The 18,390-nt window shown below is 38.5% G+C and overlaps 1 pseudogene; it reads right to left on the bottom strand.

The window, feature by feature from the left end:
- Positions 1-8,343: 8,343 nt before the first annotated feature.
- LOC125394635 (BET1 homolog pseudogene) lies at positions 8,344-8,700 on the bottom strand (annotated as a pseudogene).
- Between the last annotated feature and the right edge of the window lie 9,690 nt (positions 8,701-18,390).

Genomic DNA, 18,390 nt, shown 5'->3' on the forward strand with positions numbered 1-18,390 from the left:
TGGTAGATTTCTGTAAGTGATGAAATTCAAATCTGGATACCGCTAAGAGACTTAATTTTACTTAACTGCAGAAGTAGGCTCAACAGATCAACTCATGTTTGCTACAGTAGTTACCTGACATATGGTGAGTGCAGGAAGCAAGAAACTGAGGGCACTGTACTAGGTGACAGTGGGAGGTAACCATGAGGTGCTAGTATAATGTATGTACTGCAATGGTGACCAGTGTGGCTGGAAGAGAGAGGAGGCTGAAAAAGATTCCAAGCAGGCACAGAAGGCATCTGAGACCACATTGAAAATCAAATTATTGCATAGATTTTTATATACTTCTGGAAAGAGTTTTCTTAGGTAGACTCTTAGACAATGAGGAGAAAGGCTTTTAGTGACAATATCCTCAACAATAACATCTAACTTGTCTTAATTGGAAATTGTTCTTAAGTTTGACATTTAACTGTAATTTAACTGCATTTATAAATGTATCCATCCACATTTTGGTGTAGGAAAAAAAGACATTGTGAGGAAAGTAGGATAAATTTCCCAGGGAATTATTCTCCTTATAAAGTTAGCATGATTACTCTTGGATGCTAAATGTGATTATACTAAAACACCATGGTAAAGTTGTCTTTTTTGAGAGCTTAGTAGACTGTCAGAAGTGCCATATTTATTGGTAACTGTATAGTTACTGATAGTTAAATTATTTCACAGATTTCCTAGTTATATATAAGGAAAAAATAGAGATAGTCTTACTTTTTAAATCCAGGGACAATTTGATCTGAATACGTATTGAGTTGTAAAATGAATTACTTTTAACAAGCACTTCACATGAGTTTTGTCTCCTGATTTTGAAATTAAAATGTTCCTTTATAATCCTATACTGGAGATCTGCCAGGTGGTTCAATGCAACCATGGACCAGTTCTGTCCACTAGAAGAAGAGTGGTCCCATCCTCACTACAATTTTTTGTTTTTTACTTTAAGGTAGAGGATGAAGGTGAGATTGTAGTCAAATGGAGTGTACAAACTGAGAACTTAGCAATGGAGCAAAAACAGTCACAGAAAAAAAGTTCAACTAGGCAAAGTCCCTCAAACCATCAGTAGCTTTTAAAATCATTTAGGAAAGCAAAAAGGAAAAAATCACACTGAAAGGCAACAACTAACCCAAGTATAAACACTCCCTAAACGGCGTGTGCAGCATCCTCAGAGAGAAACAGGCTAGAAGGACGGCTAAACATTAACATTGACTCTCAAAGAACAGAGAACAGCAGTCAGCTTCTGTGTCATAGAGGAATTTCACTCAAGGTCATGGTGAATTTTCTCCCTTACCTCAGTAGACCTTGGCAGTCCCTGGAAACCACATTCCTGACATGAGACTCTTCTTCAGGAACAAGTGATTCAAGGGACACACATGCCCTCAGGTCCTGTGCTTGTTGTTGAGAACAAACCACTGGGTACAGAACACCCCATGCTAGTACCCTGCCAGCGTACTATGGCCTGTGGGCCATTTCAAAGTGTTAGGGACTGTCCTTACAACAGTGTTACATAACCCAACTCTATCATTTCAAGACCTGCTTACACTCTGGGCCTAAACCTCACTCAAGCCTAAGACCCCAGTAGACGCCATCTTTCCTCATCTATCTTTGACTGAACGTTCTGTCTCATTTTGTGCTCTCATCCTCAGATTAAGAAAGCTACAATTCTGCAGCTTAGTTATGGACTGTGTTCTTAAACTCTAGAGGTTTTTCTTAGTAGAAACTTTGGGTCACAGGTACAAGCATCATCTACAGGACAAATAACCTGAAGCAGAAAAATGAGCCCAAAGAGAGAGATTCATGAGAAAAATGGACTATGTCATGCTCTCCGGGACAGTGTTTGAGAATAAGACTTCCAAGGCTGAAAGAAAGAGGTGGGAGACTCATTCCTGCCTCCTTTCTTACGTCTGTCTCAAGAAAGACTGTAAGCTCACCCTCTGTAGCTTTGCTTGAAAGCCATGCTTTTAAAAGGAGATTGAGTACCAAGTAAGGAAGGGAGGTAAAGGAAGCACCAGTGGTAAAATGCTAACTTCCCAGTGACACACATTAGTGTGAATCAAATTCAATAAACACAGATTACAACTGATGACTTCCTTCTTTTGCCATAAGAAAGGGGTAAGAATACAACTAGGAAGCAATAGAGGCAAAAATGGAAAAACCTGGTTTTTGAATACATATAACATATGCATATTTTACAGCATCTTTACATATGTAAATATGTTTATTAATGTATACATGTGCATATAAATATCAGATAGGTAGCTGCTACTTATTAGTATTTATTATTCTGAAACTTTCCCATAGTCCAACGCATACAAATCAAACTAGCAGAAATTTAATTTAACAAAGTGACTAGAGTGTCTTATTTTATCATAGTTTTATAACTTTAATATCCTCTCATGTAAGCTTCACAATAAAATGAGCCTCTCATTTCTGAACTCAGATAATGAAACTAAAGCATAAGCAGTAAAGCAATTTGCCTATAGTGGAGGGAGTAAGGGGCTTGTAGTGCTGGCGCTGAAATTCAGTCTAATAATTAAATTTGAGTTTGGCCTTGGAACTCTTATTCTTCCCCAGAGAATTCATTCCCCAACGAATGTCTGTTCATTCTACCTGACCACACACAAAAGGCAGCTTCTAATGGCTTTTTCTGTGTGTGTGGAACAATAATAAATTCTGTGTATTATCTTCCATATTATCAAAACTGTGAGCTGGACATCTACTGGAAAACCAGCCTCTTTTTCTTTCTGAGAAAAGAGCGTCTAGATTTCTGGATTTGTTGAGTTTATGCCTGATAATTATCAAGTATTACAAAGGAAATCAAGATTTTTGTATTTTAAAGGTTGACTATCCCTCAAGCTTATGATATTATGAGGAAAATTCTGTATCTTTTGAAGTGAGGGAACATTGCAAGTCCAATTATAAAGCAGATGTGCATCCTTTCAGTGGTTAAGTTGCAGCCTTGGAGCTTCAGAATAGGCACAGTATTTCCAATGTTTGTTTATCATCCACTGCTCAAATTGTCATCAAGTGGCTCACTGATTTTAATCTTTGTAACGGCCAAAGAGCAGGTGCTTCTATTGTCTGTGATTAGCTAAGAAGGAAACTGAGACCAAGAAATGCAAGTGAAGTATCTAAGAACTCCATAGTTGGCAAGGTGCAAAGCTGCAAGTGGGAAGTGGTTGGCCCAGCTCCCGAATCTTCATTCTGAACTCTGATGGCAAGCACTCTTCTTGGAAAAAAAGTGCGAATTCTGCAGGTTCGTTGAGGTTAGACTAAACTTCTTTGCACTCAACCAACAGAACAGTTGCCCCCGTGCATTCTATTCTTTCCCAAACTCCTAAGTTTCCTCAATTGCAGCGTACACTTCATTTTGACCAGGTCCATTTTATCCCCCACTACTTTTCATCTTTTCTGGGTAGGAGCTGGGCCTCTGTTTCTGTTCCCAAAGTAACAGAGACTTGGAAAATATTCTTTGAAACTATCTAATTTATTGTGGGGGATGGATTAACTTTCACATGAGTTGGGAAAGTCTTGTAAACCTAGTTGGACATAACTCTCTCAGCTGAGGAGATGCTATTCACAACTTCTTTATAGTGAGCTCTATGGGGAGGTCCTGCAGGAAAAGTATAGGAACACAGCTTTGAGAGCTGGAAGACCAGTGTGGCAGGAGAGTTTAACGAGTTAATTTTCTTGGCCTTTATTTCCTTAGCTATGAAATTAAATTTTAGTGTATAATATCAATGAATCTTGTCAGTTAACATCATGTGATGACATGGTTCAGTAAGACATAAGAAAGTTGCAATGACCAACATTTAGATACCTTTAGCAATTTTTTTTTCTCTTTCTTACTTGACTGAGGCATCCTTCTTTCTGTCTGTTTTTCTTTTTCCCTCCCTATTCCAAAGGAATAGAAAAATATAATTCTCAAGTGATTCAGTTATTTCTCAAACTCACTCACAGCTGCAATTAAATGGGGTACTGATCTGAACAGAGAATTCACAACAGATGAACTTCGAATGGCCAGAAGACACTTAAGGTCATGCTCAACCTCCTTAGCGATCAGGGAAATGCAAATCAAAACCACTTTGAGATACCATCTTACACCTGTCAGAATAGCTAAAGTTAAAAACACCAATGATAGCCTATGCTGGAGAGGATGTGGAATGAGGGGAACACTCATCCATTGTTGGTGGGAATGCAAACTTGTGCAGCCACTTTGGAAATCAGTGTGGCGGTTTCTCAGGAAACTGGGAGTCAACCTCCCTCAGGACCCAGCAATTCCTCTCTTGGGAATATACCCTAGAGATTCCCAAACATACTACAAAAGTGTTTGTTCAACTATGTTCATAGCAGCACTATTTGTAATAGCCAGAACCTGGAAACAGCCTAGGTGCCCCTCAATAGAAGAATGGTTAAAAAAGGTGTGGAACATATACACATTAGAGTTTTACTCAGCGGTAAAAAATAATGACATCTTGAATTTTGCATGCAAATGGATGGACATAGAAAACACTTTACTGAGTGAGGTAAGCCAGACCCAAAAAGAGGAACACGGTATGTATTCACTCATAAGTGGATTCTAACCATAATTTAAGGTCTTTGAGCCTATTATTCGTGATCCTAGAGAAGCTAAATAAGAAGACGAACCTGATGAAGATTATTTAGCTATCCACCAGGAGGTAGGAAATAGTCAAGAGTCCCAGGTAACCTTGGGTGCATGGGGGTGGGGTGGGAGGGTTGTTGGAAGGGGAGAGGGTTAGAGAGAAGGGAGTAGGGGAGGAATGGAGAAAGCTCGGTTGACCGGGATGGGGGGAAGGGAGGAAGGATGAATGTGGGATCAGGGAAGAATATATTTCAACTAAGGGAGTCATATTAGAGTTTACAGGAAACTTGATTATATATGGGATCCCAGGTCCAAGGAGAGATCCCCAGATTGTTCTCTGGACAGAGGAGGGGGTGCCTGAACCGGCCTTGGCCCGTGACCATACTGATGAATATTTTGCTTATCACCATAGATCCTTCATCTGGCGTTGGATGGCGATACAGATGGAGGCCCGCGTTGGAGCACCGAACTGAGCCCCCCAAGATCCAAATGAGGAGCAGAAGGAGGAAGAAAATGAGGAAGGACTGCGAGGGATACTATCACCCACTGATACAAGGGGTCGGATCTAATGAGAGTTTACCAAGGCCAGATGGACCGTGACTGAACGAGCATGTGATCCAACCAGATTCTCTGAATGTGGCCGGATTTTCTGAATGTGGCTGGCCTGCAGTCTTTCTGAGAAGCCATTGACAATGACACTGGGACTGGTTTCCTCTGCATATACTGGATTTTTGGGATCCAGTCTGTTTGGATGCTCACCTTCCTGGACCTGGAGGGAGGGGAGAGGAACTTGGACTTCCCACAGGGCAGGAGACCCTGACTGCCCTTGGGGACAAAGAGGGAGGAGGAGAGGGAGGGGGGGAGTGGGAGGGCGTTGGGAGGAGGGGCATAAATGGAAACTTTTTATAATTTAATAAAATTACTTTAAAAAAAAAAGACCCCAAACTGAGCAATGACAATACCCTTGTAAAGTGTTCACAGGCTATCCGTCCACCATTAAAAGGAGGAAGCCTGACATTGCTTATAAGGGGACGTTGGCAGAGATTACATAGTTTTTTATAAAGTTCAGGGGGTGAAAATCATATTACATCATTATCAAAGCTAGACATTTTCCTTCAAATAACGAGCAACTAGAGAGCCGTCTATGGTCCTTGCCTTGCATGTGGAAGTCCCTTGGACAACAATGGAAACTTTGCGTGAGGAACTGAACATAGCACACTGCTTGCGCTTATTTATTTATTTGATTTATTAAATATGCCTTTGCCTCTAGAGACATAAGCATAACTGTAACAACAAAAAAATAGTAGTGTTCATAAATCTCAGCCTTTTTCCCAGCCTCACAGTTGGGATTCCCCATATCAATCAGACAAAACCCTGGCTTCACCCCAGTGTATTAATGAAAGTTGCATTCTCATTTTGCAGTCCTAAACAGAATTACATTTGTTAACACATTTCCCCTCAGATCGCTTTCCAGAATGCCTCAGGTTTTCTAATGTTTATTTTGTTTCTCTAAGTCCTTTTCTGCTTCCAAGGGTCAATTGTACTTCAAAATGAAGAAGAGTTGACGGGAGTTTCTAGTTTTTTTTTCTCCTTCTTCTTCATCAAAACACAATTCTTGACTGCATTCTCCTTGGGAAAGAATGACACATAGCATCAAGCAGAACTAGAAGAGAGAAACTGGCTGGCAACTTTTTAATATGCATTCACATTATTATTGATGATTATATGATGATTATATTTGCCTTAGATCTACTGAAGTGTTAAAAAATACATTATTTTCCCCAGTTCATCCAACTAGTTACTGTACTTCCAAGGGCCACTTTAGTCAAGATCCAGTTTCTATCCAGTTTCTTCTGTGTGTGGCCTGTGAAGTCACGTGGGGCTTGATCTAGGATTGACTTTGTGTTTTGCTGTTAGCACCTGGAGACTTGGTAATATTTGACTAGAAGACTTCATCTTCCATCTTGCCCTGGGCCCTACTTCTCATGTAAAGATTCATGCTTAGACATCTTGTATAATTACATAATTTGGTTAGCTCATAGACGTCAATTACATTTGTGCACCACAGATAATTAAACTAGAAAAGCAATAACAACTGCCATTCAATGAGATGCATGCAACTCAAAATTGTAGAACAGTCCTTGTTCTTGGTGATATTCTTGTTCTTGATCTTGTTCTTTACTCATTTTAAATATAGGAAATCTGAGTCTCGACGACTTTAAATAACTTAACTATAGTAAATGATTATAAGTGATCAAAAGAGATTTAAGGCCCACAGTATTTTGAAAGACTGTATTCTTCATGTATGTTGAGTGACATTCTGTGAGGTTCAGTTAAGCTCATGTTGGATAATGGATTTATAGAAGATGCCATGTTGTACTTCTAGTTCATATGAGGTTCAGTAAGACTTGGGTAATATTTATCAAACAAAACCTAAAATATAGAAGAATTCATTTGACAGGAGTGTGCTTGCAGGAAAGGATTTCCTAGGCCATGATAAGAAAGGACAGTTCAAAGTTTCAGTGCGGGATGGGGAATGGAGGTCGAATCTAGGGCCTTATACATACTAAAATAGCAACCTATATTCCCAGCTCTGCTAATGAAATTTTGGCAATTCAGGTTATACCTTTAATCTTCAGAGTTTGTATATAAATCAAGCCATTAGAAACTGATAGTTAAAGAAAAAAAAAGATGGAGTTCTCTATGTCCTGTAAACCATGAATTAAATGTTTATACTATTTTATTTCCTTTTTATATTTTCATAAAAGCTTGTTTCTGAACCTAGAAATTTGCAAATTTCTAAAGTAAGGACAATACAGTATGTTTTACAATATTTTAATATTCATTTACTTTTACTTAAATCCACCTTTCATTTTGATCTCTGTAAGCAAATAAAAGAGCGCAAAATAACAATCCTCTGAACTCTGCGTTCAGTATCGGCATATTTTCAATCCCTGTTTTGAGCATGTGGCAAAACAAAGGCAATTGATTTTCTTGAATACTTCATTTCTACACAGAGTTTAGAAACAGCGAGCTTCACAATATTCTGACACAAATAATCACCAAACGGCCCACCCACACAGTTAGACATCAGAAAACTCTTCTAAGGCAGGTCAATGGAATTTATCATAAATATAAAACAATACCTATATTGATGCAGAGGTGCAGTAGGCTCCCATAGAAATATGTCAATAGTTTTACGCGAGGAAGTCCTTATACAAAGAATTCAAGGGAACCAACGCATTAAGAAAATCGTAAGGAAAAGAAACTTGGCACCTAATGGTAATAAGTTAGGCAAAGCCCATCTTCCCAATAATGACATCAATCAAAGGAAAGAGAATATTCTACCACCATCCAACAGCAACCACAAAAGAAGATATCAGGTTCTACAGCATTCTATTGCTCTCCCACCTGCTTCAGAAAGATACACATGTAATCACATTAAGTGTATGATATTGATATTTAATCTGACTGGGAGAACATTGTTCCAGCCAAGCTGACTTCAGGCTAACTCCATACCCCTGAAAATAGTGGCCAAAATGAGTTGATAAGGAACAGTAGTCAAAAAACATTATGCAGTATAGTATGATTTCTGAAAGAGGAAATCTCCAGTAATCTTCAAAGAAGGTCATTGGAAACGTTAGGATGTTGACTATCAATGTGGTACCCCAAGATATTAACTGCAACAGATTCCAAGCCCACAGTAACTTGCATCACCTCAGTTTAATAATCTACTAAGTAACAAAAAAGACAAAGAATGAAAACAGTATCATAGAGCATAGCAATTTTGTTTGGCTTCCTCTGGACAAAATCTTTAGTCTTTCCATGGTTTTACCTAGAAATCCAGTTGTAGAATCAAATTGTGAATCCATTTCAGATAACAGTTTGTTTTGATTGCTAACTTCATGACCTATTTCAATGCAAAGAGATTTGATAGCACTCACTTTGCTTCTCAGACTTTCAGTGAGTATGACATTCTATTCAGCACAGCCATTATGTCCACTATAGGCAGAGCCATGGTTCCCATAGCTGCCAAGAGGTGTCCTGTCAGGCAGGCCTGCATGCTTCATCCTGCCTGGAGAAAGAAAGATGGGTGAGAAGGAGTGGGTAAGAAAGGGCTGGGGTCACCCGAGTTCGGCTTCATTCCGAGGGCCCCTCAGAGCACCAACTATTTGTCTCTGAGTGCCACATCAGTAGAGTCCAAACCCTATTTTATTTTCTTATGCAATTTTAAAAAGCTTTCTTTTTCTCGTAACTCCCTTTCAGAATGTTTCTGTTGTTTCAATTTCTTGTATAGGATATGATAATGCCTAATTGTCTGAACAGAAAAAAATCCCGTCAACAGATCTTTGACAAAACTTTTTGTCTTTACTTTTTTTTTTTGCCTTTACCAAATTGTGAAATTTCCTTGACATGTTTAGATTGACTTTTCTTCTAAAATCTCTAATTAAACTGTATTCTTGAATTAAATATCTGCTGTAGGCCACTGACTTCTTTAATGCTGATTCTGCTTTCTTCCAAATGTGAACTTGCTTGGGAGGGTTTTCCTTTCTAACGAACGAGAACATGATCTACCCAAAGGCATGCCATTTTATTTACTAATAAAGAATGTAGCACCTTTACTTACTAAGGTCCTAAGGACGTAGAGGGCTGGTATAATGTCATGTGCTTATAGGCTAAGCATTGCAAAAGCTTATGAGCCAGACAGCCTCACCTATTTGGTGAACTCAAGACTATTTGTAACCCTGTCTCAAAACAAGGATAATGCCTCTGCTTTTATTCCTGTGACTATGTAACCTAAAGATGTCAAAAGAGGTTCTCTTTGGGGTTAAGATGGTGGAAAGTTCCAGCAATGTTCAAAAAGTAAAGTAGACATTAGCTGCTTATCTTTGAAAATGAAAAATAATGAAATAATAGAATGTGCGAGGAAGAAGTGTCCATGGCTCTTATGTCAGGCCAAATTCTGGTTTATTTCTTTCATTCATCTTCCTTATCAGGGCTGGAGCCCAAAGAATCCTTGAAAAAAATCAACAGCTCTATATGCCAGGCAGACTGAAATGGAGTTTTCCGATATATAACAAAATACAAATTTATTTGAAAATTATTGAAGAACCTAATTTTGGTTATAGAACTCACTATTTAACAAATCAATGGACTGTGTAACAATCTAAAAGTCCACTTATCGTTTCCTTCATTATAAAAATGTGTTCCACTTCCATAAAGGCCATGATATAAGTGTGAGAGGAAGTGATGCTTCGGAGTATGGCCCAGCTGTTAGTCTTCCTGGAATTGACTCTCACCCACGTCTTAGCCACGAGTGCTTCCATCCGTGTTTTGCCTTCTTCATCCCCCTCCCTATTGGGATAATATTATCTGTTCATGAGACTTCGATTCATGAGTATCATTCAAGTATGTAGATGAATTCTTAGCTCATGACACAAATGAAATAGAAGTTGATATAACCTCTGCTCTATTCGCTAAGGAGGTTTTGAGAGATTTATCTGTACCTTCACTGAGTCTGACAGACTCATCCTTTTGACACTGAGAGCTCTCTTTTATGGCTATGTAAAGTATGCTTTGCAAGCGATTTACAGCGAATGCAGGGTTAGATTCTACTTGGGCTTTGGAATTTGAGTGGCTGTTTCACCACAAGAATCATCAGTAGACACTGTGTTACTTTGAACTGCCGCTTGATGGTTCTTTTCTGGACTTTTCCCTTCCTCAGCCTCACAGCCGCATTTCCAGCCAGGCCTTTCTTCTCACCCTCAAATCCCTAAACACACACTGCTTGAGTGAACATCATGACAAATGTGGGACTATGGTCTTTAAGAGCCAGAAAGATGGGCACGCACAACCAGAGGGTCACTGTTGTAAAGAGAATGCCGATCTGCTCATGGAAGCCATTCAAAGGGTTCCAGAGCCTATCCACAAAGGCTGTCGCATTGCTACACCACATTAAACGCGGGCCTATGCAACCCTGATGTGTTTCGTAACTTCAGAAATAACAAAAACCTCAAATGCTTCCAGGCTTTTAATTTCCTTTGTAACCATTGTTAACTGACTCTTCAATGCAAAATGAAAAGCTAGCCTTCAATCTTACTCATCCCTCTAATTCCCCCCTCTAATTCTTTCTCCAACCTTAAAAAAAAAAAAAAAAAAACAGTCCAGTCCCTTCTTAGCTTCATTCCTGAGAGAAGCTGTTCTGTTTGCACGAAGATTCTCCCACTGTAGTGAGATCTGTCACTGTGGTCAGCTTTTGGATCAGGCCTTCCACAAGTCATGATCATAACGGGAGCAGTGGAGGTTCTCTTGCAAGAAAGTACTTGGAGCTCCCTGAGTCACGTATATAGCTGTTTCCCGTCATTGCATGTATCTTGGGTAATCAGAGGCATGATTGAGGACAGCAGTATGTCTTCTCTCTTAGTTCCTTTCCTGTTGCTGTGATAAAAGTCTAACAATAGAAAGATAGATGGATGGGTAGACAGACAGACAGATAAATGATAGATGGGTGGATAGATAGATAGACAGACAGACAGATAGACAGATACTATACACAGACAGATATACCGCTTAAGGGAGAAATGTTTATTTTTGCTCCCTATACAAGGTACAATCCATGGCACAGAAGTCACAGAGTTCGAAGCAAATGGTCACATTATATTCATAATGAGGAACAGAGAGCAATGGATCTTACTGCTACTCTGTCCTTTTTCTTCCTTTATACAGGTCAGGATCCCAGCCCCTCCCAAAAGTGAGCAGGTCTTCCATCTCAGTTAAAGCAATCAGGTATCTCCCTCACAGACATGCCCAGAGGCCCATCTCCCGGGAGATTGTAGATTATATCAAGTTGGCAAGTAACACTAACCATTGCTCCATTTAGAAGAGTCCACACTCCTTACTCCAAAAGGAATGCTATTTTTTTTTCTTTTTACAGACAGGGTTTCTATGTATAACAGCTCTAGCTGTCCTGGAACTCAATCCCTAGACCAGGCTGGCCTCCAACTAACAGAAATTCATCTGCCGCTGATGCCCTAATGCTAGGATTGAATGCAGGCACTATCTGTACCCGGAATAAAGGAATAATTTTTAATGAAATAAATTATGACTATTACTGATGCCGTGAACTTTTTGTGAGACAGGTCACAGCTGCTATAGGAGAAACTACTACTTTCACTTTACTAAAAGGACACCTCATGATATGGTATATATGGAATACACAGTATATATCAGTCAACCTATATCAGGGAAGCTTCTCAGATGATGAAGAAACACAAGAAAGAAAAATTCATGGATCTGAGAATAAATTGGCTTAGAATTCTTATTCAGCTAACATTAACCTGTGTGATCTTGCACAGACAACTACTTCCTTTAAGTCCGTTTCTTGGTCTGATATGCAGGGATGGTTTCCATACGTACCATGTACCTTGTAGGAGTGATGGAGTCCAGTATGGAAAGCATCTGGTGCAAGTTTTAGCCTCAATTGTCAGTGACCTGTAGCTCTCATTACCATGATTTTGTTTCTATACACAAACATTGCATTGCTATTTAATGATAATTAGAGGTTGCCAGAGCCTCAGTGTGATATGGGTTTGCCTTTTAAACAATTAAAATGCAATTGAATGATCACTTATAACAACTTCATAGCTGCCACTGGAACTGTCAGGAATTCAAGAAATATTGACTCAGCACAAATTGTTTACAGACATTTCTATATAAGGTTCAAAATAACTTTTTTTTTATTTAATGAGTACACTTTCAACCTTCAAGCCAATGAAGGGTTCTTCAGTATTATGGTAAATGCTATAGAGGGGAGGACATCAGGATTTTATTTTCATTGAAGAAGGGGGTTGTATGTGCATGCATGCAAAGCTAAAATGTTATGGAATTAAGCAAATATCCAAGGGGCAAGTGATGGGGAGGTTATTTATTTATTACAAGTTATGGTTGAGTTCTCAGGGTCCCTCAGAGCTGGACCATTTGTGAGAGCCACAAAATAAATGAGTCTTAACAAGAATGTGGAAATTACAAAGTTTATCCCACTTTGCCTGCAAGATAGACATCCAACCCCCTTAAATAGTACTGCTATGGGCAAGGAGGTAAATTCTGAGAAGCCAGTGTCTTCTGTTATTGCAGAGCACTGTAGGGCTGACCCTCATATTTGAATATTAAATTAGTTAAGGCAGAACCTACACAATACCAATGGTATTAGTCATGTCTGCTAGGGCATCCAATACCAGATGTCACTTTTCTGATCTTTCGGGCTCAGCCTTCACTGTTTTTGGCACATCAGATTAAGCATCTGAGTACAATTTAAGTTGTAACAATGCAATCAGCATGTCTCTCTCTCTCTCTCTCCTCTCTCTCTCTCTCTCTCTCTCTCTGTGTGTGTGTGTGTGTGTGTGTGTGTGTGTCCCTTCCTCTCTTTCTATTTTGGGATCTGAAGCTATGGAGTACCTCTGCTTCCTAGCCTGGGAGACTAGAGGTGATTTTTCTAGGCTCACATCCCCATCTCTTAGAGGCAATAAGGGAGCCTGCTTTCTCTTGCCTTACAAACGTTCATTTCAATGATTTATGGAAGCCTTACAAGTAACTGCTCTCCATTGGAAAGTAATAATTTATGTTGGGTGAGTAGCAAAGAGTTCTGATCCCATTCATTTTCCCACCTGTGCACCTCCTGGGAGGGAAGCACTGGCTAGAAAGGCGGTGGGGGAAAGAATATATTCTGGTGAACTCTACTTACTTTCGAGGTTGACTTAAAGTATGGTGTTTGGGAATAGGTCTCTTTGTTTTGACTCTTAAATTGAGTCTAATTTGTAAATAAGAAAGGAACATAAATTCAGACCTATAGAAGTTACTAATTATTAAGTAATAATACTGAAAGAACTAGCATCAAGACAAGAATTCAGTAAAGTTTGACTATGGACAATACTCTAAAAGACCCTATGCTATCCTCTAGAGAAAGTCTTGTTCTCTCCACCTATCTCTTGCCCTCTCCCTTTTCCCATATCTATCTCCATTTCCTTGTCTTTCCCCCAATCTCTCTTTCCCTCCCCCTCTCTCCCTCCTCTCCTCTCCCCATAGTACCTCTAAATAAGTTTTCACAGTGATTCATCATGGTTTTGCATTGTTGTTTGTTATTATACTGAAAACGAAAAACCTACAGCATGCTAGTTTTTTGAATTGTCCCCATATTGCCTTTGTGGGCCTTTAATTCTACAACCCCAGTTTAAAAGCTACCTCTATTGCCAAGCTCAGGGGTTCTCTCTCATCTGTTTCTAAACACTATGCATTTTAGAAGGTCCAGAGCAAGACACAACGTTTTCCAAATTTGTCTCCAGATGATATCTATCAAAGATTCTAAAGTCTCCCTCGAGTCCACCAGGAGGTACGTGGGGGAGTTGTGAAGAACAGTGTTTCCCTTCAGATCCTTCTGCTCTGAAGAGCTTTGGGTTTTATATATTGTACATAGCGTGCTTTCCCTTTAGGTTTTAGAATTAAGCATTTCTTTGGCTACAGTAAACACTTTATCAGCAAACCGTATGAGAAAAGCGCATGCATTTTAGCATCTATAAAAATATCTGGAGTTGAACCGGAATATGCTGTGTAATAAGTGGTTAAAGACGGGGATATAAAAGTGTTAGAGTTTATGCCTTCCCTTTCATATCTAATTGTCCTATTGAGCTCGTGACATTCTGTTTATTCCATTTTCAAGACTGACCCATCTGAGTATCCCTGCTCCTCTTTAGGAGATCCATCTCCCCTGAAAAACAATCTCTGGTCTGCAACCTCCTTTCATCTGATGGCTCCTGGATGCACAGTTCTGTTTGATTGCTCCTTTCATCTAAACACCCTTCCGTCTCAGAGACAGCTGTTTGGAAATCCCTTGGGTCAGAATCTCTGCAAGGCACAAACGGAACTTTCAGATAGGGTTATGTGAGAAGAGGTCAATAACCTGGTTACACAGGAAATCACAAGGAGAGCAAACTACCCAGAGTTAGATGTCGCCCAGTGCTACATGGGACAGGGGAGGGAGCTATTTCTTTATCGGGGATCCTAGACGACAATGTTAAGAAAGAATCCTGACAGGAACTCTAATGTATGAAGAACTCTTAGAGCTTTTGTAAGTCTGTAGGAAAGTAGCTGAAGAAATAAATTGTGCAACTCTTCCCTTTTTTTGCTGGCCCTAATACAAACTGAGGGACAAAAGAGTAAAATAGAGTGGAAAAAAGCAAAAGGGTGTGAAAAGAGAATTAAAGTGATCTGACATATTTCTTTACTATTTCTTACCCCTTCGAAGATATCTGCTTTCAGTTAGAATAAGAATCTATGTGAAATACCTTAATTGACACCAAAACAAAAACAATCAATGGATAAGCCAAATATTCCAACCAACAAAGAGTTTCAGAAACAAAGACACCTAAATCTACTGAAGTTTAATAAAACATCAGAAAGATTGCTAAGCAAAAGACAGAGTATTGCTGAGGTTAGAACCCATTGAAAAGCAAGATGTTTCACAAATCTATGGCCTGGTGTATTGGATTTTAACACGGAGACAGTCCAGATCACCCATGCAAGTAGCAAGCTTCCAGACATGAAGCCTTGGGTATTGCGCATTTTTATAGACTTGATGCGTCACAGTCTTAGGATCTGGAAAACTTATGGTCTCACAACTTTACAGCCAAGCACTTCACATACTTGAGGTTCATATTCCCAAAGACATACACTTGTGTAGTCTCCTAAGACATCAAATTTTGCATCTATCTCTCTTGAGAGGTGATATGAGATGTCCTTCTGTATGTGTGTTGCTTTTATTAGTTAATGAATAAAGCTATTTCGGCCAATGGCTTAGCAGAGTAAAGCCAGGTGGGAAATCTGGAGAGAGAGACACACACAGAGAGAGAGAGAGACAGAGAGAGAGAGACACATACAACACACACACACACACACACAGAGAGAGAGAGAGAGAGAGAGAGAGAGAGAGAGAGAGAGAGAGAGAGAGAGAATTTGAGATGACATAGTCTTTGATTCCCTGGCAATGCTGGAAAGAAAACATATTTTCAAATTTTTTAGTTCTAGAGGAAGATTGAATCTGACTTTTCTACTAGAATTCCATCCTATGATCAGCAACATTTCATCTAGGGGCTGTACAGGAAGTTCTGGCTGGAATAAAAAGACAAAAGGCAGCAAGTTAGAGTCCTGGTGTTCCATTTCCAAGATTTTGATTTAGTGATTATAATCATACAATCCAGTGCATAAGTAGCTGAATTTATTATTGGGTCAAACTAATCAGTTTTTTCTATATTTTTTCTATCATTCTTCCCAATAAAGAAATGGATGTCTTATTAAACACACACACACACACATACCCACATATTCACACACACACACACACACACACACACACACACACACACTATATGAGAACATATGCTTATAGTATTTTCCTTTCTTCAAGCCAGGGTTTCACTATATAACAGTATTCGTTGCAGAGGAACTCACTTTGTAAACCAGGCTGGCCTCAAATTCACAAACATCTGCCTGTTTCTACCTACCCAGTGCTGGGATTAAAGGCATGTGCCACCAGGGGCACACTCTAGTGGCTCTACACCTGTGAGCCTCAACCCCTTTGGGGCTAAATGACCCTTTCACAGAGGTTTCCTCAGACCATCAGAAAACACAGATATTTACTTTACAATTCACAACCTTAGCAAAATTACAAAAGTGAAAAAAAAATATTTTTTATGGTTAGGGTCACCACAAAATGGGAAACTGTATTACAGGGCCACACCATTAGAAAGGTTGAGAAATACTGAAAGGTTGAGAAACACTGAATTTTAGGAACCATCACCAGTTTTTATAAGATGTGTAGTAAAAGATACATATGACAATAGAAACTGAGTGATTATACATAGGACAGTAAAGAACTGAGTGATTATACATACAGTAAAGAACTGAGTAATTAGAGAATGTTAGAGATGTTTAGTTAAGATACTAAGTGATGAACTGCCACCATGACGAATGCACTATTGGACACAGGCATAATTCACTGAGGGGCAAGAGCAGATTAAACCAACTGGAGACAGGGTGATGATATCCACGCCAGTCCATAGGAATCATTTCAACTGAAGCAAAGAAAGGTCTCCTGGCTGGTGCCTTCAGCGACACATGAAATGGTGTTAAGAAAAAAACCCGAGAAGAAGAAGAGAAAAGAAAATGGGTCACAAAACTGTAGAATTAGGGCTAAATTTTATAATTGAATAAAAAAGCAGTCTAGTAATCCAAGAAGTTCATGAACCTTAAATAGATTAATTACCAAAGAAACCGCATCTAACTTCAGAATTTCTCAACTGCTGTAAATTCGACATAAAATTTCAAAAGCAGTCAGAAAAAGAAGTCTCATTATATAAAGAAAAACAATGAAAGAATAATGGCAATCATTTCATCATGCCCCATAGATGCCAAGATCTACTGTATTTAAAGAGACAATTGTCAATTATAAATCGAGAGAAAGTAGTTCTCAGAAATGTAAGTAACTAAAACTATCTTAGATCAACAAAAGCTAAGCCGCCAGCCTATCTACACTATAATATGTGCCTGGAGTACTCTTGGATGGAGGGAAATGATCATATATGGAAATTAGAATATATAAAAGCAATAAAGGCAACAGTAAATAATATAAGGCTAAATATAGATGTGTGCATATATGTACATATATTGTCTTATTTCTTTAATGAATTAAAATTATAACAGTAACATATTGTAGAATTCATAACACATATAGTGGTAAATAGTTGATGATCACATGAAAAGGGCAAGAAAGCGTATAAAAATAGTACAGAGTTCTTATATTACATGAAGAGATCGGACTTTAGGATATGCTGAGAGTTTAGTGCCTTTATTATGTTATCCCAGACTTAAAAGAACATAAAGGGGATAGAAATAGGTCAAAACAACACAAGAAAAAAAGGAAAAGGGCAAGTCAATAAAAGATATAAATTTTAAAAGATGGTGGCATAGTGAACTTTGCTTCACTATAAATGTGAATGTACTAGCCATTCCATGTAGCAAAAAATTGTCAGGTCATTGAAAGAAAAAAAATCTTGACACAAATAAATAAAGACTTGAACAAAGGCCATCTCTGCTGTAGGAAATCCTACATCCAGTAGCCTTTAAGTTACCTGCCCACTTAGGCAAGGCCTCTTATACCATAAATGCTGATATAAAACACACATCAGGTTCGCTCTCTCTTCTGGCATTGTGATTCGGGTCCTGTTCCCCATTCATGTAAAAATTGTGATCTGTGACTCTACCCCTAAATAAATAACCCTTTATTATACTCAGTTCTAAGATAGTGTGGAATTTCTTTTCAGCATCCATATTTACATCTCAAAAACAAAAATAAACAAACTATCAATTACTAAAATCAAACAAAACAGTTTCAACAGAGATTTTGGAGAAATGAATAAAGTAATTTATAAAAGTAAAATAAATTTAATTTTAAAGATAATATTGTAAAATAATAAAAGTTAGCAAAATTAGTTTATAATCCTAAAAATGCACCTTAATAGAACAGGAAGCAAAACAGAAAAATACAGAAACTAAAGTGGAAAATAAAATAGACATTGCTTTTTAATCATCAATAGACTGCGAAATCAAAAAGTAAGTATGGGTATCACTTTGAGTAATATTCTCAGATATTGTTGATCAACAAAAAGATAATTAAATAAAAATAAATACTAATATAAATCTCTATTATATTT

The sequence above is a fragment of the Myodes glareolus genome, chromosome 1 (assembly GCF_982192425.1).
Source record: "Myodes glareolus chromosome 1, mMyoGla1.1, whole genome shotgun sequence".
NCBI lineage: Eukaryota > Metazoa > Chordata > Mammalia > Rodentia > Cricetidae > Myodes > Myodes glareolus.